At 46.3% G+C, this 24110-nt stretch overlaps 1 pseudogene across 1 annotated transcript in view; it reads left to right on the plus strand.

Annotated features, from left to right (window-relative positions):
• The window catches only part of LOC147697001 (suppressor of tumorigenicity 14 protein homolog), a 381221-nt pseudogene that overhangs the window by 216072 nt on the left and 141039 nt on the right, over positions 1-24110 (plus strand). The window contains exon 11 of the transcript XR_015299131.1: positions 11769-11902. The product of XR_015299131.1 is annotated as a suppressor of tumorigenicity 14 protein homolog (transcript). The remainder of the gene's footprint in view (positions 1-11768; positions 11903-24110) is intronic.

A 24110-nucleotide genomic window follows, 5' to 3' on the forward strand; every position in this document is an offset into this window, starting at 1 on the left:
AAATATTTGAACCATAAAAATATTATACATTAGATAATGAACTCTTTGTGGACTCTGGGGACCTCTGGAACAACAGCCTCCAGGCACCAGCAATGAAGGTGAATATCCGGGCACTCTCTTAGAATTTCGAAAAGATATGGCCGCTTGGCGGCAGGGCATTACTAAATCAATCTTGGGATGAGATCCTTCTATCCAGATAGTAAAAAATACAAGAGCCCATGTGGTGAACGATATAGCAACAACAAATCATGCCCAGTAGGCTCTCTCATGATGATTTGCCTCACTGGAATCATGCCAAAAGTACTGGCTGACAAGTTGGATGATTTGGACAATTGTGCCAGGGAAAATACAATACAACTCAAGAATTCCGAAAGACACCCCCTCTAAAGCCCTAGAGAAATATATCCAGGCCTTGTTCCAACAGTCATTGCAGAACCCGCTTCCGGGCACCAAACGACTTGGTCACTGACATAGAATGAGTTCAGCGTTCCAACACAATTGGATTTTACCTTCAGAGACTCCATGCTAACACTGTTTCAGGACGTCTCACCCATTACCCTAGCACGCAGCACCACATTTTGGGGGGAGCTATCACAGGGCTTGCTAATAGCTGGCTCCTCTTGACCACCGCTATAAGATCTGTATAGACTGCAAATACATATTGCCATCTTGTTCCTTAATTTCTACTACAGTGATTCACATAGCAACTATGATTAGCAGGGCAGGGGCTTGTATGCCAATGTTTGGAGCCAGCCTAAATGGTCCATTGAGGTTAGACAAACAGGGAGGAAGCTTAATGAAGACTGTATGTTACACAGTACAGTTAGAAAAGATTTTGAGTTAACAGTTTTTTTTTGTTTTGCTGTGTCCACATTATTTGTTATCTAGGGCTTACACTCACACTGCACAGTCTACACTGCATTCACATCCATTTGCTACTTCACATGTATACAAGGGGCACACTGGACCCAAGAGTGGCTCAAGAGCGGCTGATGGAGAAGGGTCCGAAAGCCTATAGAATTTCTCTTAACCAACTTGCTTCTTTGGAGCATACGCCTCATGCTCATATTACTATTATCACAATACTCACATTGAATGTACAGGACATTAACTCTACTGTTATATGGAGAGCTCTGCAGCCATTACTTGAAATGAAGGAGGTCGATGTGGCCCTCCTTCAAAAGACCCATCTGGTTTCTAAAGAGGTATCCAGGTGGCGCTTTTATTTGTTCCCATCACATTTGTATGCCACAAACACCACAAAAACAAAAGGCACAGCGATACTTATCAGAAAGGGTCTGTCCTTCAAGCTAGATACAAGCACTTGGACAGAGAAGGCAGGTGGATTGGCATTAAGTTCAGGTAGAGTTGCTTTCTTGTGACTATATATTTGATTATGCCACAATTGAGGTAAAGAAACAGCACTATGCTTAAGTTAGCACACTCAACAATAGGCACATCATAGTGGGGGAGAAATTAACTCTATATTCAACCATGATTAGGATAGAATGCCCTATGCTACCCACCTGCCCCAAAGCTCCTCCCTCTCTCATACTTGATATGGTGATTCTTAACATCGAGGATGTGTGGAGAGAACCAAACTTGGGCGACTATCGGATCATGTGGCTCCACTTAGACACAGTCACCCCCTTATGCACAAGCCCATAGGCCAAGGCTTGTAAATGAAATCGCACTGAGGGACCTTGCTGAAAAGAATGCAATAAATGAAACTTTAGCCAACTACTTTTGGGAGAATAATAATGGCAAGGTACGATATGATATACTATGGAACACCACAAAAGCAGCAATTGGGGGGAACTAATATCTCACACGGCAGCCTTTGAGAGGTTCGCCTGGCATTCAAAGATGAATTACATGGATGAGAAACACAACAGGAGCAAGATAGTTCCATCCACACCTATAGAGCTTTAAGAAAAGTACTGCGGGAACTAGAACAATATCTAATGCATTATCTGGCAAAACAATTGTTACATATTAACCAAACCGACTACAAGAAAGGAGGCAAGGTAGATAGGTTGTGAGTGTATAAACTGGTCCATAAAATAAATCTCATTCATAAAATCGATGTGCAAGGCATTCTCCATTCCAACACTAAGGGTAATTTAAATTGCTTTACTGATTATCATGCTCTTTATATGGAAGAGCACCTTTCACTGGAAGCACTAGAGGCTCAATTGGCAGACTTTCAGACTGCATTGTTAGGGTCGACTGCACTCCTTTAGATGAAGCAAGTTTGTTTGACTAGGTCAGGGCAGCTATATGCAACCTACCGGCAGAAACGCACCGGGATCCGGCGGCTTCCTGGTGTCTTTCTACAAGGCCTTCGTTCATATCCTAGCAGAACCATTAACCGTAGTATTTAATTATATCTTAAACCAAGGAACAATCGTAGGCACAAGGTTGGAATACCAACTAATGCTGTTGTTGAAACGTGACAAAAACCCAACAAACTACTTAGCTTCTCTTCCAAATGCTCTGCTTAACACAGACGTAAAGATATTTGCATCACTGTTGATATCGCAATTGCACATGCGCTGGGCAGATCTGATATCTCCCCAAGATGGATTCGTCAATGGCCACCCCACTAGAGATAACATCCCATTGGCGTTGAATCTAATGTAATGTGCCAAATAATCCTGAACTTTGATGGTCCTTTTCTCTGTTTTGATGCAGAGAAGAACTTTGAAACAGTGAATTGGCTTTTTATCCCTAAAGTGCTACACAATACCCCTCTAGGGCACTGACTAAAGCAATATATTCTGTTGAACCATGAAGCACTGCTTACACACAAAAACAATGGCAAATTATCCAATAGGATGTCCATCATGAGGGATACCAGGAAAGGTTGTTCTCTGTCATCAGTAATCTTCTCACTTACTATGGAACAAAGCAACACAAACATTAGGGACGTTAGGGTAGGAGCGCTAGAGTTCAAGCTGGCCGTGTATGCCCACAATGTTCCTTACCAAGAGTAAACATTCACAGCTCTAAAGAAGGAATTGGTGCACTTTAGGAAAGTGTCTGGCTTCCTGATCAATTACACAAAATCCAGTGGGATAGGGATAGCAAATACTGATAAAGACATCCAGGCATACCGTAGCAGTCATGGCTTTAACTGGGCTCACAAGTCCATAAACTATCTTGGCATCAACCTACCAAATACAATGGCCAACCTCTATTAGAGTAATTTCCCACCACTGCTGCTGGGGCAAACTTGAAATATCCTGACTAGGGAGATTAAGATCAATAAAAATGAACTTCCCCGCTTAGAGTCTGACACTGCGATTCCTAAAACCCATAGTAGAGAAAATTCAAAGAAAACTCCTATGCTTTCTTTGGAGTGGACACTGCCCCACGGTTTCAAATGCAACATTGTACAGGGTGCAGCAGAAGGAGGCTTAAGCTTCTATAACATGCAATCATATATCCAACTCCAGTCAGCCCTAGATTAAAACCTAAACCTGGAAAAAAGGGTTGGGTCTATCTAGAGCAACACTTCTCCCATATACCATCACATATCCTCCTCTAGCTCCCTCCACAGGAACATCTAATCAACTATAATCCTGACATCCCGCTGATATAAATGGGGTCTCTAGTAGTCAGTGGTATGCACCCTGTCCAAGTAGGGACCTTCCTTCTAGTCAGGGGAAGAGAGTTAAACACTTAAGATAACCCCTGCTCATCCCATTGGCAGCTTGGCACAAGCAGTCAGGCCTATCTCAGAGGCTATGTGTTTAGCATTTGTACATAAAACACATACAGCCTTATTCATGAAGGCTAAATCGGCTCGCAAAGGGCCGGATTCTGAGAATCCGGCCCTTTGCGAGTGCGATTTTTGCTTTTGGGATTCAGCATTCCAAAAGCAAAAATCGCTAATTGCGATGTCGCAAATGTGCGAGGAAATGACATTTAAGGAATCTCTATTTGAGATTCCTTAAATGTTATTCAACATCCTATTTCAATTTGCGATTTCGCAATTTCTAGGCGCAATTTACCGCGAGGTCAGACCTCGCGGTAAATTGCGAAAACTCAGAAAAATGCATTTAAATGCATTTTTCTGAGTTGCATGTTACACACACACATGTCCTTTGGACATGTGTGTGTGCAACACCTGTGTGTAATGTCATTTGAGGGGTGCTACAGGGTGTCCTGTGGACACCCCTGGCACCCTTCAAATCGCAATCTTATTTGCGATTAGCTAATTGCTAATCGCAAATAAGGAATACTCCCCATTCATTCCTATGTGCCTTTTGGCCCATAGGAATGAATGGCGAGTTATTCCTTATTTGCGATTAGCAATTAGCTAATCGCAAATAAGGAATCAGTAGGAATCGCATTTCATTATGCGATTCCTACATGATTACCGTTTTGCGAGTCCTTAATAGCGAATCGCTATGATTCGCTATTAGGGGCTCGCAAAACGGCCCATTGATGAATCAGGCGGTTAGTAACCCAGTGAAAACACTGCAAATGGACACCCCATCAATTTAGAAAAATATGCAATCTTCATCTAAGCCAGCCAAGACCAAAATGACAAAAACCCAACATACATAAGCAAAGATATCACTTAAAAAGTTTATGCAATTCAGTCAATGGAACTCTATGGTTGCGTTGATTTTAGCACAAAGTATCTTTTTAATGCATCAAAAACCAAGATGAAAAACAGACACAAAGAAGGGAAGAATCACAAAACACAAGAAATGCATCGATTCTTGATTCCGAGGGGGACAAAGGCGTCGCTTTTGCTGCACGCAGGAGAAGTGTTGCGTTGATTCCTACCTCCAAGGACAAGTGCTTTGTTTTATTCTGAATGCAGCTCCTTACTGCGGGATGAGGCACTGGAAACTGGGCGCCCAGGGGCGATGCCTGGAAAATCAGGACGTTCTGGGGTCGATGCGGAGGAGGTAAAACAGGCGCTGCCACAAATCTTCCATCTGCGAGCAGGGGATGCGTTGATTCCTTCAGCCGCACAGCAGGGCCTGCACCAGTGTTGGGGCGGGAGTCTCGGACTTTGGAGACACAGTGTTCTGGACCGGGGCTGCGGTCGTTCTTTCAGCCATGAACAGGTGCTTCATCGATTTTTCGTCCGCACTGCTGCAAAGCTTTGGTTTTCCAACTGCACAGCACACGTGCGGCAAGAAAAAAGGTGCTAAAAGGCGATGCATGGATGTTCAGTTCTTGGAGTAGCAAAACCACCTCCAATGGCCCAGAACAAAAGTTGGCTACACGTGGCAGGTCAGAACTTCCAGCAGGAGGAGTTCAGGAGAGCTGCAGATGAATTTTTTAATGACCCTGAGACTTCTAACAGAAGATAAGCAGCACTCACAAGCCCTTGGAGTACCTTGACAAGCAGGATAAGAAAGTACAGTTCAGTGCCTCCTCTGCCCAAGACAGAAGCAGCAAGCAGCAGGCCAGCACAACACACCAACAAGCACAGTGACAGTTCTCCTCCTACCGATTTTCCTGCTCTTCTTCTTGGCAGAATCTCTGGTTGCTCCAGAAGTGTTCTAAAAACGTAGGCTTACAGGTCCAATAATGATAACCCTTTCTGCCTTTGAAGTAGGTATACTTCAACGGGTATACTTTGTAGTGCACAGATCTTGCCTTGCCCTGTCCTGGCTCCAGACAGAACACAGGGGGTGGAGACAGCTTTGTGAGAGAACAGGGGCAGTCCTATTCAGGTGTCAGTGACAACTCCTCCTACCAGTCTAGCTCAGGAAGGCCCATCAGCCTGGGGATTGTCTATAAGGATATGCAGGGAACACCTCAGCTCCCTTTGTGTGACTCTCTAGAGTGAATGCACAAACAGCCCAACTGTCAATCTAAAGCAGACATGGAATCCATAGGCAAGCAGAGGCACATGATGGTAAAGCAAGAAAATGCCCAATTTCTAAAAGTAGAAGACACAAGAGGGTTGGCCCTAGGGTGGTTGGGTAGGGCCGAAACATTTTAAAAAAACAAGAAAGGACCCAACCATCAGATTTCCTGTGTTGGAATGTATTACCCAGACTAAGATCATTCACTTATTCGAATGTTCTAAATCATTTATTAGGTTATCATTTGTGATTTTTTCCAATTAACTCATTTAATTTATAAAGCATGTCTGACCATAAGACGACATACCATCTTCACAGTGAACTGCAAATATTCAACAAACATTGTGAACTTGCGACCTAAATGAAATTGAAATACATTCAATATGCACAATAAACATCAACGATGATACATAAAACATAAATGGTGAAATGCATTGAGATTGAATCCAGTCAGTCTATAATCCAACAACCACCTATGCAGTACTGATTTTGTGTAGCTAATTTAAGGTTGTTGACTACTGGGTATATATTGACGTTATGCAAGGGCAATTCATTTTTGCTTGCTCCTGCATTGAATCATATTTATTGATTGATTCAACTGAACACTACTATACGCCAATGCATTTCAAGCCCCGTCCTAATTATGGGGTTCTCCTCAGGGCCTTTAGACTGGTTTTATTATTTGCAGTTCTCGTTTTTCTATTTTTTTTAATCCTTCCTATTTGAGTATTCTGCCTATTGCTAAAGCGATTTTCATTAGGTTATTGAGACGTGTGGTTTTCTGTTTCGCACCTTCTCTATTGAACTTAAGAATTCACCACAGCACATTTCCCCATGGGAATTTCTATTCTTGTTCTTTGTGAAAATCAACTTTTGCTAACGTCGGGGGATCGCGTGTCAAGCCGTTAAAGCATTCTTCTCTCCTCGTAATGACTGTTGGTATTTGAGTTCAGGCTTGTGTGTTGATTGATTCCAACGTTCTTCTCTTTACTCGTGCCAAACCGAACTTATATTCTGCCTGATCGTGCACCACTCGAAGAAGGTATAGGATAATTTTGAGTTGCAGTGCACTTAGTTGTCCTCGCATATCAAGTGGTTAGCACAATATATGTCATGTGGTTCACAAGTTCCTGTGGCTAGCTATGTGCAACAGGTCTGGACTGACTGCACCAGGCTCCAGACGTTTTCCTGGTGAGCTGGCAGGGTAGGACCCAGCTTTATTGCTATTGGGGGATGGTTTCCATGCTGGGGAGCGGGCCAGAGGCGTTTCTTTGCAAACAAAGCAAAAAAAACTTTAAAGCGAGCCAGTCAGACCACGCTTGCTTGAGAACCATTTGTTTTTGCATTTATGTGGTTCCTATCTCCTGTAGAATTGTTAGCCCTGGCATCCTTGGTGTAGTTTCCCTTGCCTTTTTGCCTCTACCGCCTGTATTTAGAACTGTGGGCTGGAATTTGTTTTTGCTGGTTTAGATACTCTGGGTATTTTGCCACTGCAGATCAGTCCTAAAGTGCAAGTGCTCCCTGTGTAAATTGTGATTCTGATTGGTTATCTGTGATTGGCATATTTGATTTACTGGTAAGTAAGCATGGGCTGAAAATCCGTTTCGCTCGCGGATTTTGCGGATTTTCGGTAAATTCGCAATCCGCGAGATTCGCGAATCTCCCGCAAAATCCGCAAATCCGCGAGCAGCGGATTTCATGGCTTGCTCGCACTGTTCGCGTGAGTTCGCGGCTTCCCAGTACAACTTCGCGCCCCGCGAATAAGCGCAAAATTTCAGAAATACGATCTTAGCAAAACTGAAACTACTTACCAGGTTCAAAAGTTCAGGCTCATCATTAGTAGCCATTTCCTGTAGTGCTTCCTGAGGGGCCCCTCCAGAGTTCAGTTGCCAGTTGCAACTATTATGTGACCCTGCTCTGAACCTCAGAATAGTTACACATATGCCACAAAGGTCCTGAATTACAGCTAAGGGAGACAAGCAGGAGCCAGGCTGGAGGTTCAAATCCATTAATCAGCCCCTAATTCATTATTGTCAGTTGGGGCGGGGCAGGGCAGGTGTTGTAACTAATTTTGCAACAATGAAAGCACTTAGCAAGTGCAAAAGATCACTAATCAGGAAGCACTAAGGAAGCAGGTGCCAGCTAAAAAAATATTCTGTGACACATTAATCAGCCCCAAATTAATTCACGTCACTTGAGGCAGGGAAGGTGTGCTTGCGTTGCCACAATAATGTACACTGACTGGACAACCAGAGGGTGCTGTGATGAAACAGAGGGTGGCATGGGTGGGCCAGAGGGTGGCATGAGTAGTCAGAGAGTGGCAGTAGTGACAGAGAGTGGCAGTGATGAAGAAGAGTGTCCCAAACAGGCTGGACACGTAGAAACAACAAGTTCGTGAAACTTGCGACCCGACAGGTAAGTTCGCGTTTTGCGAAATTGTACAAAACCCTCGCGAACTGGCAGAAACCCGCGCGAACACAAAAAAAAAAATTCGCGAGAATTCGCGGATTTTGCGGATTGCGAGTTCGCAAATCCGCAAAATTCGCGAACGCGAGATTCGCAAAATTCGCCCATGCTTACTGGTAAGTCCATAGTAAAGTGCACTATGTGTGCCCAGGGCCTGCAGATTAAATGTTACTACTGGGCCTGCAACCCTGTTGGGCCACCCACATGAGTAGCCCTGTAAAGATGTCTAAGGCCTGCCATTGCAATGTCTGTGAGTGCAGTTTTAAAACTGCCATGTTAATCTGGCAAGGGCACCCACTTGCCAGCCCTTGACCTTCCCTTTTACTGCATAAAATGCATCCCTAAGGTAGGCCCAATGTACCCACATGGGCAGGGTGCAGTGTATGTGAGAGGTAGGACATGTGCTGGTGTTTTACTTGTTCTGATGGTGAAATACTGTCAATTTCATTTTTCACTATTTCAAAGACTAGCTCTCTCGTAGGCTATCATTGGAGCTGCCTTGTAACATTTTACAAGTGTAACTTTCAATTGGGAGCAGCTAGAGATTTGGAGTTTGGGCTCTCTGAGCTCTGAATTTAATAACACATTGTTTAGTAAAGGTGGGTTTTAAATTGTGTGTTTGAAAATGCCACTTTTAGAAAGTGAGATTTTTTTTGTTAAATCATCCTTGTGCCTCTTCTTGCCTATGGAATCAACGTCTGATTTAGACTGACAGGGGACTGTTTGTGCATTCCCTCTAGACAGTCACATTGACTCACAAAAGGAGTTGAGGTGAGCCTTGTATATGCTGATGGCCCATCACAAGGCTCATGGGCCTTCCTGAGCTAGAGCGGTGGGAGGAGCTGTCACCTGCACATGAATAGGACTGTGCCTGGCCTCTCACAATGCTGTCTCCACCCCTCTGGAGTGTGTCTGGAGCCAAGGCCAGGCAGTACAGGAACTTGTAAACTACAAAGACTTCAAAGGCCAAAATGGGTATAAGTATTGGACCTAAAACCCCATACCTTAGAAAACTTCGAGACTTAGGTCTCTACCAAGAAGAAGATCTGAAGATCTATTAGGAGGCTGTGTGTTGCGTTGCTTAGTTGGCCTGTAGTTGCTCTTTCTGTCTGTGGGCAATGAAAGAACGGCCATAAAATACTTCACTTGTAGCATCACTGAACTCCACTGCTGGGAGTTCTAGCCTGCCAAATGGTGCAATCTCCAGTTCTAGGCCACTGGAGGTGTTTACTGGGCTGCAAACCTCCAAACATTGATTGCCAATGCCCTCAGGGGCGTCGCTGCCTGCACCGATGCATTGGTCACCACTCGCTGTTTTAGCGCAGCACTGTCCGCGACGACAACTCAGCCCCGACGCCTGCAAGCCCGTATCAACTCTGACTTCATCACCGAGGCTGCTACAGACACCCGGACTGAGGGCAATGCTTGTGCATGAATCATCCCCAAATGCCTGTGGATGCCAGCGCATCCCTCGCACCATTGCAGAGTCGTAGCCAATGTGGGTGACTTCCCAAACTCATCGACACCGCACCATCGTACGGAACAGATGTCTCGCTGCTGACACCACCTCACCTCACCGCGCCTGCACAGCCAGGACTCAACCCCTCGCCTCCCCTTTAAGGACTCCATGCCTCACCTCCCCCACGACTGTAAGGAACCAACACCGCCTCAGCCCATTGACACCTCACCTCCATGATGCTGTGCAACATCTTTTGGCTTCATCATTTTCCAAGGTACTATTTTGGGGGTTAGTGTGTCTCCATGGCTGGCCCGCCGTCTTCCCAGTCATGCCATACTGTGGATTTTTACCTGTCACAACCTTCATATAGCCCCAAATGGAGCTATTGTCTTTGAAGAGCTATACTTTTAAAGTAAACCTTTTTAAAGTAATATCTTGAGTTATGTATTTTGGATTTTTGACATTTTGGCCTTGTTTGTTCAGATAAAGATACTTTATTTTCCCAAACTGGTGTGGTGGCTATTTGTAGTATTTTCACTGTGCTACTTTGTGTTATGTACATCTACTTTACACATTGCCTCTGAGATAAGTCTGACTGCTTGTGCCAAGCTACCAAGGGGGTGATCATAGGTTATCTGGATGTGTAACTCCCTTATCCTGACTAGAAGGAAGGTTCCCTACTTGAACAGGGGGAAAGCCACTACCAACTAGATAAACCCCATTTCTAACAAAGTGGATAACAGGTCTGCTTTTGCTTGGCTCAGAGAGTCGAGTACATACATATTAAAGACTCTTCCGTTCAAAACAGTGTTTTTCTTTATTTCGTGACAGTTGCAACACGTTTCAGTGTATTATGATAAATTATACAATTGCATTGAATGACAATTGTTAGAAGTGATTCTAATCATGAACTTAAAGAAACATTCATGCCCATCCACCACTGCCTTGTCCATGATCATTTTAATGAACCAACGGGAAAGTCAGCTGTCTTTTTTCCCTGTATATGACCTAGGGTGTTCCCATAGATTACATAACGTTATAGTCTTTTACTTTTTTGTAGTGCACACCCTGAACTGATGTATTTCAGGGTGATCTCATGCAATGATGAAGGAAGAGGAGGCGCAGTGAAAAAATAATTGCCTAGGATCACACAATGTGGTGAATTGGAATCCAGGATTAATGCAAGATTTCCTGTTTTCACACTGTGCAATTTGGCCACTGCATTGCTACCTCTTTCTGTTTTGACTGTATTCATTTTTGGAGGCACTAAATCAGCACTCTGTGATAAATAGATCCAGGCGATGCATGTTTCATAGGATTGTGGATGGTAGTGTTTGGGGAGGGGGATGTTTTATTGCAGAGGTTAACATGAAAATCAGAGCACACTTCTGTTGGTCAGTGCTGAGGCCGTTTGCGCCATGTAGCTAAAGGTTTTCGAACAGAGTCATCCATTACTGAATTATATTCCTCTACCCACTCCTCATCATCCTGCTGTTCATTCTTTGAACCATACGGTCCTGTTTCCATCCATCTATTCAATTATCGGACAAGGTTCAATAAAGAAAAATTTGTAAAAGTCGTCATATTTGCAATTTTTTCAAACATTTATTGGGGGGAGAGGGGGGGGGGTGAACACCACCCCCAGCCCCACTTTGCAGTGGCCAGGCTCAGTCGCTATGTACAGTAAGAGAGCTGGTCTGACTAAATCTGGCAGGCCTGCTTTTTTCTGTCAGGCCAGTCGTGGGGTGCAAACAGGCCTGCATTCAAACAATTTAATTGTGAATTGTTCGCTATTTTCAAATGGGACTCCTCCACTTGAAATAAATGTGAATTGAATTGAATTGAAGTGATGTCTGCTTGTCTCTGGGACGCTTGACTGTTGTGTACAGGATGAGGATTGGCATCTTTTGCAACCTAAACCAACTTAACCTAAGCGTACTTGTTGCTAAATGTGCATTCCAGTATGACAATTATTTGCTGTAATCGCGCACTGCTATTTTTTCCAGGCACTGCAGGCCAGTTGCAGAATCAAGCAAGCCTAGGGAATATGGATATTCGGTTTCTATCAATTTTCACTCTGATGAAGTTGTAACACACAAAGGATTTTACATTGAATTCAGAGCGTTCAGTCACTTAGACCGTAAGTGCTTTCAAAAGTTTACATTTTAAATAAAATATTTGTTAACTTTCTGCATGAAGAAACCTAAAAGCTTTTTTATGAGTTGCATCATTTCAATTTGGAATAATTAGCCCTCTGCCATTTGTGACTGATTTAGCTTTTCCCCAGTATTGCACTAAGAGCACTGTATTTTGGGATTTTGTAGGTTTGCAACTCGTTTTGTAAGAAAGGACGTACAAAGCACCAGGCTAGAAATATCTAAATGTTTCACAGGTCATTACTCACCTGCAGCTCTGGGGAAACTGCCTTTACAATGCGGGCTGAGCCATGCGTGTCATTTCCCAACAAGTGGAACCACGCTTGCCTTAACCAGCATTTGCCTTAACCAGGCATATGCGTGGTTAAGGCAGTGCGTGGCGGGAACGGACAGTGATTAGGCCTGGGGTAGTTTTAGGGCTCAGGGCTGGTGGGGGGCTGGGTCAGGGTAGTTTTTATGGTGGCCCTAATTACTAGTGCACCGGTAAATTCTGACCTGTAAATAAACCCCTGTTTATGCACATGTAGGTGAGAATCACGAGTATGGCTGTATTTAACGCATCCTATAATTATCGGATGCATTCAAAACCTCAGCTGTCATTACATTTCGGTAGATTGAACCTGCATTCAAAACCTCAGCTGTCATTAACAGTGGAAACTGTATGGTATTTACTAACCCTAGACAATGAACTTTGTTCCCCGCTAGCGGAGTTTGCGGAGATTTGTTAACTAGCGGAGTTTGCGGAGATTTGTTAACTACGCATTCCATTAAAAACACGGAATGAGTGAGCTACTAAACTGCACCAACAAATTCTTTGATAAAGCAACTTTACATGCTAAAAAGCATATAACCAATTCACAAAAGTGAACTTTAAAAATGAAAAATATCTGGTGATGATTTTGGGGTTCCCCCTAACCTAGGGGGAGGATCAAGCAGATGCCTTGAACACAAAGAGCATATCATGCTGAACATTTAAGTGGTGGTCCCATCCTCTTAGGAACACCCCAGGCACAGTTATGGGCAAAAATACAATCCCAACCAAAGGCCCTGCAAAGGATTATGGGACGAGATTAGCAGTAGGCAGTGAATATTATAGTTTCCAATATCAAAATAATTCTACACAGAGCTGCAGTTCAACTAGTCGTTACTAGGTGTTCCTCACAAGTCAAATGCAAAATCGCCAAATTTGATGCAGTGCGCGCAATGAAATCTTTTTATTTATTTATATGTTTACTTACCTGTATTTGGCCGTATTCCGTAGTTTACTACACCCACCCTACCCCTCCCCCACCCCACGTCACCGCCCGGCAGCACTCCCATCACCGACCGCTACTGACAGTACCCCTTCCTTCTAAGTACGTTTGGGTCCCGTACCTTGGCTTCAGTGGCTGCTTGAGAGGTGAAGTCAATGTGTGATTTATTACTGGAATAACAGCATATTACTGGAATTCGGCACCCCCGAATAAGGACAATATTGTTAAAAATGAGCAACAACAAAGGGCTGAGGACAATGCACACCGTGAAATTAACATGATGTTTATGAATGACCAACAAAAAGTTGTTAAATGTATAAATCATGTTTAATAAAACTGCAGCCTTTTTTATGCACGTATCATGTCGTCAGCAGAGTGATCATTAGGGAAAAGGATGCAGGGCGGGAAACGACAGGGCATAAAAGAGGGAGGAGGTGACTCGCCCCCTGGGAGCGGTTGAAACACAGACCAGGAAGGCGAAGCTGGACCCCGTAGGGACCCGTGGCAAACACCTCCCGGGTTTGGAACCCCCCCCCCCCCCCCCCCCCCCCCCCCTCACGCCAAAGCCCGCAAAAATGGGGCACACCAGATTGCTCGCCCACTTGCCAGCCGCTAGTCACCTAATCAGGGAAGGCCTGGGGCTTCAAAAAGAGGTGGAAAACCCTGAATGGGCACATGAACCCCCCAAGAAGAACCTGAATCCTACCCACCCACAGCATAAGGAAGCGGACATTGCAGCCGCAGGGGCAAAGGGAAGGGCAAAAGCAAGGCAGTAGAAACCCACATTGAATACCCTAAAGAAAACAGTTTACCTTAGGTAGATGAGCTGCCCACAGACTGTGCTTGTGTAGCTTCACAGCAGGGGCACTGAGTGGGTGAATGACAGCACACAGACAGAGTAGATGAGATGCTTGCACAGTGTCCTTGGGATGCCACACGGCAGGGACATTGAGGAGCAGGTGAGTGGCCAGCAAGGGTCCAGAGCAAGCAGAACAGCACTTGCAGCCCGAGCAGGTCCTAACGGATGCTCACATTTCTTTAGCAAGGGAAGCCTGGAACCATAAGCACCGAGACCTTGCTTAAAGGGTCACCTTGAATAAGGACAATGCTGTGAAAAATGATCAACAACAAATAGTTGAGGACAATGCGCACTGTGAAAGTAACATGATGTTTATGAATGACCAACAGAAAGTAGTGAAATGTATAAATCATGTTTAATAATACTGCAGCCTTTTCTATGCACCATATCATGTTGTCAGCAGAGTGATCATTGGGGGAAAGGACGCAGGGTGGGAACGGACAGGGCGTAAAAGAGGCAGGGGTGTGACTCGCCCCCTGGAAGGGATTATATCTAGTACCTTACTGATGGCGAAAAGGCGGGTGGCGTGTCACTGGGGACTGCGACCACTGACCTCTGCCTTCACGGACCCTCTGCTGGACAGGAACCTTGCTGGAGCCTAGCGCCTCGCACTGCCTCGCACTGCCTGAGTCCTCCAGCTGCCGTGCACAACACCACAGCCGGCCACCGAGTGGAGGACTCAGCTACCCAGGACTCCCAGCGGTGGCGCTTGCCCTGGTCATCACCTTCGGCGCCTGGAGGCGCGATAAAGGTGGGCGTCCCCCGACCATAGGGTGTACCCTTTGCGACCACTGACCTCTGCCTTCACGGACCCTCTGCTGGACAGGAACCTTGCTGGAGCCTAGCGCCTCGCACTGCCTCGCACTGCCTGAGTCCTCCGGCTGCCGTGCACAACACCACAGCCGGCCGCCGAGTGGAGGACTCGGCTACCCAGGACTCCCAGCGGTGGCGCTTGCCCAGGTCGTCACCTTCGGCGCCTGGAGGCGCGATAAAGGTGGGCGTCCCCCGACCATAGGGTGTACCCTTTGCGACCACTGACCTCTGCCTTCACGGACCCTCTGCTGGACAGGAACCTTGCTGGAGCCTAGCGCCTCGCACTGCCTCGCACTGCCTGAGTCCTCCGGCTGCCGTGCACAACACCACAGCCGGCCGCCGAGTGGAGGACTCGGCTACCCAGGACTCCCTGCGGTGGCGCTTGCCCTGGTCGTCACCTTCGGCGCCTGGAGGCGCGATAAAGGTGGGCGTCCCCCGCAACGCGGGACGCGTGCGGGACGCCGGGCTAAGCCCGGGCAAAGGGCGGGCCCTCTGTGGCCCTCAGGGGACCTAAGGTGACGGGACGGGCCACCCCTCTTACCTGTTGCAAATAAAAAACATTATTCATTCCTGATATAACCGTCAGGATCCGTGTTTTCTTGCTGCCCTCATTGCAGTCGGCTTTGATTCGGGACTGTTTGGGAATTCAAGCAGGAAGGTAACAAGACTTCTTTGGTAACCTTGATTGTCTACATTGACTCTAGAGGGGCAAAGATTGTAAGCTATTACCACTAGCACCTAAATGTCGAAGGCAAAAAAACTTACCGTTCCGGGTAATACCATGGATAATTATTTAGTACAAGTGGTGGAAAAAATTAATCTTGAAAGGAGGGCTTCGTTGGGTCTGAGCTCCCCACCATCGTTGCCCCAAAATGAGATCTCAAATACGGATCTAATTGCTCTGGGCTCCTCGATTATTTCATCCCCAGCCTCCCATGGCCTGGATATGGGGCTATCACAAAATGTATCAGCCATAGTACACTTAGCTCCCACTATTGAAGCACCAGCTGGAGATTTAGAGCTAGACATAGAACCCTCCCTGCATGAACAAGATCTAGATTTGGAGATAGTAGATTCCTCCCCCCCCCCCCCCCCCCCCCCCCCCCACCGGATGTTCCTGTTCTGGCCCCAAGAGTAACAAAAGCCATTGCCAAGATCCTGACAAAAAGGGAAGGGTTAAGGTCTAGCAGGAGAAGGCCAGCTACTCCGCCAAACAGGAAAAATGTAGATGGGAATGCAAATAGAGGAGATATGAATCAAGGTTGGGATGAAGAGGGTATATTAAAAAAACTCATGGGAATGCTGGACATTAAGTTAAACCAGCTAGTAAAACCCTTAATGTCAAAAATCGATCAGCTAACTGCTAAAATAAATAAATTGGAAGCCCATGTAACAGCAACTAACAATAAAATGGGGGAATTGCCAACCATGCTGGTAGATAAGCTGGCTGAAAAAACTCAATTAGAAGTTCTACCCCAAGGTGAAATAGAGCAACTTCAGAACGAGCAAGCTCGACCCGAGCGTGGCCTACAACAAGTTATCCTTGCTACCACTCCATCAATTGAGCTTGAAGGCAATTGCTTACTACAGGGCCCCTACATAGAAAACAGCCCTATGGAGCTAATTGTTGAAGCTTCACCCCTTATCCTGGTACTTGCCAATGTTCCCCCCTTAAATATAGGTCAGAAAGAACATCCAGAATCTCTATTACATAAGGCATTCAATTGGTTAAATAATAACATGCACATGTGTCCCGGGGGCGATCATAAACTGGCAGAAGATTTATTAACCGCAAGACGGGTAAAATGGATAGGGAGTAGCACTAAGAAATTTTCTGGGGACTGTGTGATCTTGAGTCTTAAAGGCCCCGAAGTCTTACCTGAAATCTTGAATAACCTATTTCCACCCCAACGCAGAACAGCGGAGTTAATCCCACTAACCCTGGACTTTTTCTATAATAAGAAAGGCCTAGTATCAAACCCGAGCATCCTGAGAAACAAATGATCAACTGTGACCAGTAGATGTGCAAAGGAGGGCCTACCCAATGTCTGGGGGCTAAATTTAGATAACAGATATACAGCATTGTCTAATCTAAATGAGTGTGACTGACTCGTAATAGATAAAGGATTATTAGTGAAAAATGAGTTACGATATCCTACATGCCAACTAGACAATCCTATGGACCAAAATCATAAAAACATGGATCCCGGCCACATGGTCCCCAAAAGTCCAAATAGCAACATACTTATATCAGGGCCAGAGGATCTTATCAACACTAGACCAGTAGTTGGGGATAATACAGGACCTGAGCAGGGGGGCCTATCAAGAAGGGATGTCAGTAGAAATACGGAGTTGGCATGTCCACTAACTTTTATATCCTGGAGCATAGCAGGTATAGCTAGTAAAATAGATAACCCAGATTGGCTTGAATATATAGACAGGCATGACATAGTCATGTTGCAAGAAACCTGGTCAGTCGACCCAGTTTTTCGAGTGGGGTATTTACATTTTTTTAAACCTGCACTTAAAGGTGGAAAAGGGCGTCCCTCTGGAGGATTGTTTATATGGGTTCGTCGAGCATTGCCCTGCACCATATCACAAAGGCAAATAACATCAAATGATATTCTAGCACTAAATATCAAATGGCCTAATGGCCAAGAAACAGCCTTGTATAATATCTATGCCAGCGGGGTTAGGGCAAGTATTCCTTCTGATGTCTTTTCCACCCTAGAACAAGACATTGAAACTCTTTGTCCTAATCCTCACATTATAGTGGGTGGTGATTTTAATTCAACCTTTGAGCCCCTAGGTGAAGAGGATAGGAGTCTAACGGAAGAGGAGGATAGTAGATGGGGAATACCACAATTGGAGATTCCTCCTATAAAAAGATGGAGTGCCACGGCCATTAGAATTAAGAGCCTCTGCCTTTCAAGAGGCTTGAGAGCTGCGAATGGGAGAACACAATCCGACCTAAAAGGGAACTCCACCTTTGATAATGCTCGTGCTACAAGTAGGATTGATTATCTCTTAATTGATGTAAGAGCATGGCCCAAACTACTAGACATGGAAGTCGTCCTACGATTAGAGAGTGATCACCACCCCCTGCATATGACATTCCATCCTTATCAAGAGTCTAGAGTACCCACTATTAAAAAGCTGATGGTAACACGAGATCTTGTCTGCTCAAATAATCAAAGACACTTGAAATGGGGAATGCTGTTAGGAGATGAAAGGAACTTAGAAAATATGAAATGTCAGGCAAGAGAGGAAGTGAGCAATATCATAGCGCACTCTGGGACTCGTAATTTCCAGAAATACATGATGGAGGCTCATAAAAATCTATTCTATAAATTGCAAAGTTTTTTTATTAAAACAGCAGACCATACCCCAGCCAAAAAATCCACAGCCGTTAAAGGCTGGTACGATAAAAGCTGTAGAATGGCAAGGCAAAACTTAAGTCAAAAACTAAAAATAGGAAACCCAACAGCTGTTAAAAGAGCAAGGGATATCTATAGGCAGACACAAAAACAAGCAAAGAGGAGATGGGATGAAGAGGGATGGAGCGAATTAAAACAGGCATGTACCAACAAAGATTCCAAGCGGTTTTGTGCCCTAATTAAATGGAATAGGGGTGGGACAGTAGACCAACCACAAAATCATGTGCCAATAGAAGGCTGAATGACTTTTTCAAACCTCAGTACGCCAGAAGCTCGACATATGCATCCATATCTCCCCCCAAAGCTATATTTTTCAGTGATCATATATTCACTGAAAAGGATGTTAACTTGGCACTAGATTGTGTATTGGGTGGAAAGGCGCCAGGCATGGATGGCATCCCAGCTGACGTTTTTCTATCTGACTGTGTCTCTTGGTGCACATATTTCACAATGCTGTCAAATGCTATCGCTATGGGTGGAGAAGTCCCAGCCTCATGGAAAGGGGCAGAAATCATCCCTATCTATAAAAAGGGGGACAAAACCCAGGCAAAAAATTACAGACCCATTAGTCTGATTGATACAGCGCAGAAAATAATGGGTCGACTAGTCCAGAATAAACTGCAACAATGGATTGAAGACCAAAATATACTGTCACCTTATCAAGCGGGTTTTCGCCCCTTGACTAGTAGTATTGACCAAGTCTTTTATTTTCTAGCCATTTATTGGAGAAATGTCACGCTGCGAAAGGGCACATTGTATGCAGTTTTTGTGGACCTAAAAGCGGCGTTTGACCTGGTGCCGAGAGAGAAATTGTGGGAAACCCTGGATGAGGCGGGAATAAGCCCTGAGCTCCTCACTTTGCTGGTGCGCCTTCACGAAAATAATTATGCGAAAATAAGGTGGGGCAAACAGGGGGAAGTGACATCCCCCTTCCCAGTAGAACGAGGGCTGAGGCAAGGGTGCGTTCTGGCCCCAACGCTTTTTTCAATCTACATAAATGGAATTGTGGAGCATTTAAATAAATCTCCAAATGATGCTCCAACCATGGCAGGTGTACACGTCCCCGTACTAATGTTCGCGGACGATACGCTTTTATTATCACGTACGCCTAGTGGATTGCAGAAAGCGGTTGATGCTTTTGGGGTTTTTTGCGATAGTCGAGGTCTGGAATTAAATACCAGCAAAACTAAATGTATGTGCCTGAACTCCCAAACAGGCTTTAAGGGGACGATAAAATACAAGGGTGAACCACTGGAAAAAGTAGATGCCTTTGCTTATCTAGGAATCACCCTTCAAAATGACATGAAATGGAATTCACACATCAACATGGCATCTTTAAAATTTAGCCAGCTAGCAGGTGCAGTTACAGTCAAACATAATACTTCTTTGACAAGACCTATAAATTGTGCACTTGAAGTCTATAGCATGAAAGTAGTAAGTGCATGCTTGTATGGGTCTGAGCTCTGGGGTTTTTCAAACCTAGGTGACTTAGGGCGGGCGGAAAATAGATTCTTACGAGGGCTTGTTAGGGCCCCACAAAGTACACCTATTATCCCACTTAAGATGGATTTAGGTAGGAAAAATATTGAAGACATTGCCCGCCTACGTCCCTTGCTGTATTGGAGGCGGTTAATGGTAACCCCAGAGTTAAGTCACTATGCATCTGCTTTTTTTGATGTTGTGAATTTTGATGGTTTTCATTCCATTGTATGGCTAAATGAACTGCGGAGCACATTGGTGAAATTGGGTCTGGATCATCTGTGGGGTAATAAGGATGTTGCCCTATTTCCTTCAAAAAAACAACTTAAGGATATCTACTGGGAGTCAGTATATGCAACACTGTATCGCAAAGGTTTGCAATCTTCCCTGACCTTACGCTTTTTTGATACAAAACAAATTCCATCATACTAAAAATACTGGGAAGTAATTGAACGTCCTTTGGATAGGAAACTATATTTCCAATTTCGGGTGGCAACTCTCCCTGTGAACGCTTTTACACAAAAATGGTCTCCACTAAAGGACGCTTACTGTGACCATTGTAAAAATGAAATAGAGGACATTGCACACTTGTTTTTTTCCTGCCCCCTCTATGTGATTCTGCGTCGAAAGTGGTTAAAACCAACCTGTAGGAATTTGGGTACTCGCTGTTGCTCACAGGCCCTAAGAATTTTAATGTCTGACACCTCAACACCATTGGTAATAAGCGTAGCGAAATTCCTTGCATGGGCGTGGGTAATAAGATCTCGTGCTTCGAGGCCTATTGAATAATAAGATTTATTAACTGCCTGTATAATCTTCCTTGTCCATTTTTAAAAAATTTTACATGGAATTTTATAAAATTGAATGTATACATTTTATAGTATTACTAGCTTTTCGATTTTTGTTGTTTAACATGTTTTTTAATGTTGTATTTTAAGTATTTATTGTATGATGTTTAGGAGGTTGCTTTTATGACTAAAAGTCGAATAAAGCTTTGAAATTGCAAATTGCACTGGGGAAAGGTGTATAGACCCGAAGTGAAAACATGGATTTAAAACCTAACATATTGCGAGGAACTGGTAGACACAAATTATCTCTTGCTTCCCCCTAAGAGCAGGCCGAAAGATAATTGGGCCCCTCTGAAGGAATATTTGCGTGCACAGAGTGAAAAAGACTGAAATGCAGGCTACGTGTAAATATGGATCACTCCAATTCCTAATTGCTCCTCCATCCCCTCTCTTCCTGGTGCTTGACGGAACATACAGGCTGGAATCGTTGGAAGCCAATTTAGGTTGAGCGCGTATTGCAGAGGCTGCCGCACCCTCCCGCAGGGGGGGGGAGGCTCGAGGGCCGGCGCCATAACCCACGCGGTGCCAGCCATGGGGGCGAACTGGTTCCGGGTGCCTAAAACGCCCAAGAACCAGCGGAAGCGGGGTGCGCACCAGCCACCCCGACCGGAAGTGACCCGTGACCCGGGCGCCCCCAAGGGGCGGCCAATGGTCAACTGAGCTTTGTTTGAACCCCCCAATCAGGGGGGGCTCACCTGAGACCCCATGGAGGGCTCGTGAGGATTTAAGCGCCGCCGCTCCCCAGCAGAAGCACAACGTCTTCGAGGAGCTGGGAGAGGGGCGCGACAACAGCGACTGAAGAACCGAAGATCAACGGCTTAAGGAGTGAAGGACCGAGGACCAACGGCTTAAGGAGACGACGAGGCGACAGACGAAGCAGAAGGAGGGCGAGCCCCTGTCGTCGAGCTCCAGGTTGCGGCTTTCGTCAGGACAGCACGGCTGTGTAGCGCGCCGCTCCAGCCCCTCACCCAGCCCCGTGAGGCTGCAACGCGGAAGAGTTGGAGGCGTCGGAGTACGAGCTCGGCAACACCAGCCAAGCTCCACCGCAGCGGAGGTAAACTGTCCTTTCCCCCCATCTCTCCCCCCACTCCTAGCGCGCATCGAGCCGCTACACCAAGCAGGGGGGGGAAAGCAGGAGGGAGGGCGGAGAGCTGCTGCCGATAGGCGCGGTGTCCACACCCGCCTCACCGTGTTAGCCTGCCTCAGAAATTCCTTTCCCGATCCGGCGGTGCAGAGAGCAGCCCGCAAAGCTCAGACCGGGGCTTACTTCCTCGACCAGGCGGCGCAGAGAACAGCCCGCAGAGTCGCCTCACATCCGGAACCGGGCACACCCCCCTGCCGACCACGTGGGGGAGCTGATCGCATAGCGCAAACGTGCCCGCCCAGTCTTCGCGACTAAAGCTCACGCATCAGGCGGAGCAGACCACGGAAGGGGTGCAACACGCTCAGAGCCCTGGGAAAGCACACGCATCGTGCGGTGCCACTACAAACGGCTTGACGCAGTCGCGAGGGGACATTACAGCTACAAGAGGGCGTCATGACGGAGGGTCAGCCAGAAGAGGTGGCAGAGGTATTAAAAAGAATCTGCGAGATATCAGCCATCCACGGGGACGAATGGCCTCACCTGAGCAAAGGGAAGGAGAACAGACCGGAGGGCCAGTCAGAGGAAGAAGCAGGCCCCTCAGCGCCCAAGAAGGCCAAAAGCACACCGCTGAAGAAGACTTCCAAGAGAAACCCCCCAAAGAAAGTGCGCCAGAAACCCCCCCCCCGCCGAGCCTGGACGACGCCAACCAGGGCAAGACGACCGACCGAGGAGTAAATGGTGAGCATATCAGTTCCATAGTAAAAGAATGCTTGAAGTCGCTGGCGCCAGCCTTACTTAATGGCACAGGGCAGGGGGTAACAGGGCCTAGGGAGCAGCGCGCAGAGGAAACAGGAGGCATGACACATGGTTGACCCGGGGTGGGCACGACAGACAAGGGTGCAGGAGCAGGTGGGCCTGTCTGCACAGGGCGAGCAGATCTCTCCGCTATCCGGTTGAGGGTACGGTCCTACGTCAGGGAGCCCAGCGCTGGGCGGGCTAGTCACTGACCCTTACGTTAGGCCATCCCCCGGCCCAGCCTCCTTGACGACAAAAGCCACTGGCCTAGCATGCCTCATCCCCCTTGCAGTGAAGGAAAGGATATGGCGCAAGGAATTCATAGATATATTTTCACTATTAGAAATACAGCTAGAGGGCCTTGATCTTACCACATGTGACAGGAAGGAGGATGACAGGAGAGAAAGGCGCGGGCCAGAAAGGAGCGTAATTTTGAAAACTAGTTGGATGCGTTCAGAATTATGGCATGTATTATAGTAGAAAGGTTCCCCCACTGCACCGCCGATTTATGGTTATACGAGGCCAACATCCACCTAGCACAGAGGCAGTTCCCCGGGGACGCTTGGTTGGAATACGATAAAGGGTTTAGATTAAAGATGCAGAGGCATCCGGAGATGGAGTGGAATGAGGAGGATGTCTCGGGGTTCATCCACAAGATGCTCGCAGCCAAAGAAGTGAGAGCTTGGACAGGTAGAAATGACCAGTCCTTTTGGAGCTCTTTCCAAAAAGGAAAAAACAGAACTTATCAGAAACAGTCCACGGGGAGATCCTACTCCCCAACCGCAACCAAGGCGATCTGTTGGAGATACGAGGCAGGGGATTGCTCATGGGGCTCCTCTTGCAAGTTCCAACACGCATGCTCTAGCTGCGGGGGCAGGCACGCCGCTTCGGCGTGCAAAGGGTCCAAGCGCGAATCAAAAAGGGACAAGAAAGAGAAGAGCAAGAAGCACTATCCCCAAGGCAGGTAGAGGCGGGGCTCTGGTAGACATTCGAAATTGCCAGCTGGCCAGATCCCCCATTAATACACAACAGCTGCGCAGATTAGCAAACAAATACCCAAACAGAGTGGACGCCAGGGTGCTGGTGGAGAGTTTTGAGGGGGGTTTTGTTATCCCATTCCAGGGCCCATTACCACTGGAGGGGGCGAACAACTTGAAGTCAGCAATGCAACACCCTGAGGTGGTAAGCGCAAAAATAGAGAAAGAAAAGAGCTTGGGTAGAATCGAGGGCCCCCTCCCAAAGGAGCTACACGCAGGCATAGTTGTCTCTCCACTGGGGGTGGTCCCCAAGAAGGAGCAAGGTCAATTTAGACTAATACACCACCTATCATTTCCCGAAGGATCATCCGTGAACGACGGAATTGACCCCGAAGCCTGCTCAGTGGGTTATGCATCAGTTGACGACGCAATTGCATTAGTTAAAGCGTCAGGAAAGGGATCCCTCATGGCTAAAGCGGACATTGAATCTGCTTTCCGCCTACTGCCGGTCCACCCCTCCAGTTTCCACCTACTGGGTTTCCAATGGGGGGGGACATATTTATTGATAAGGCCATGCCCATGGACTGTGCCATATCTTGTGCCTACTTTGAGCAATTCGCCACCTTTTTGGAATGGGCTCTTCATGA

This window comes from Lissotriton vulgaris, chromosome 8 (assembly GCF_964263255.1).
Source record: "Lissotriton vulgaris chromosome 8, aLisVul1.2, whole genome shotgun sequence".
NCBI classification, from domain to species: Eukaryota; Metazoa; Chordata; class Amphibia; order Caudata; family Salamandridae; genus Lissotriton; species Lissotriton vulgaris.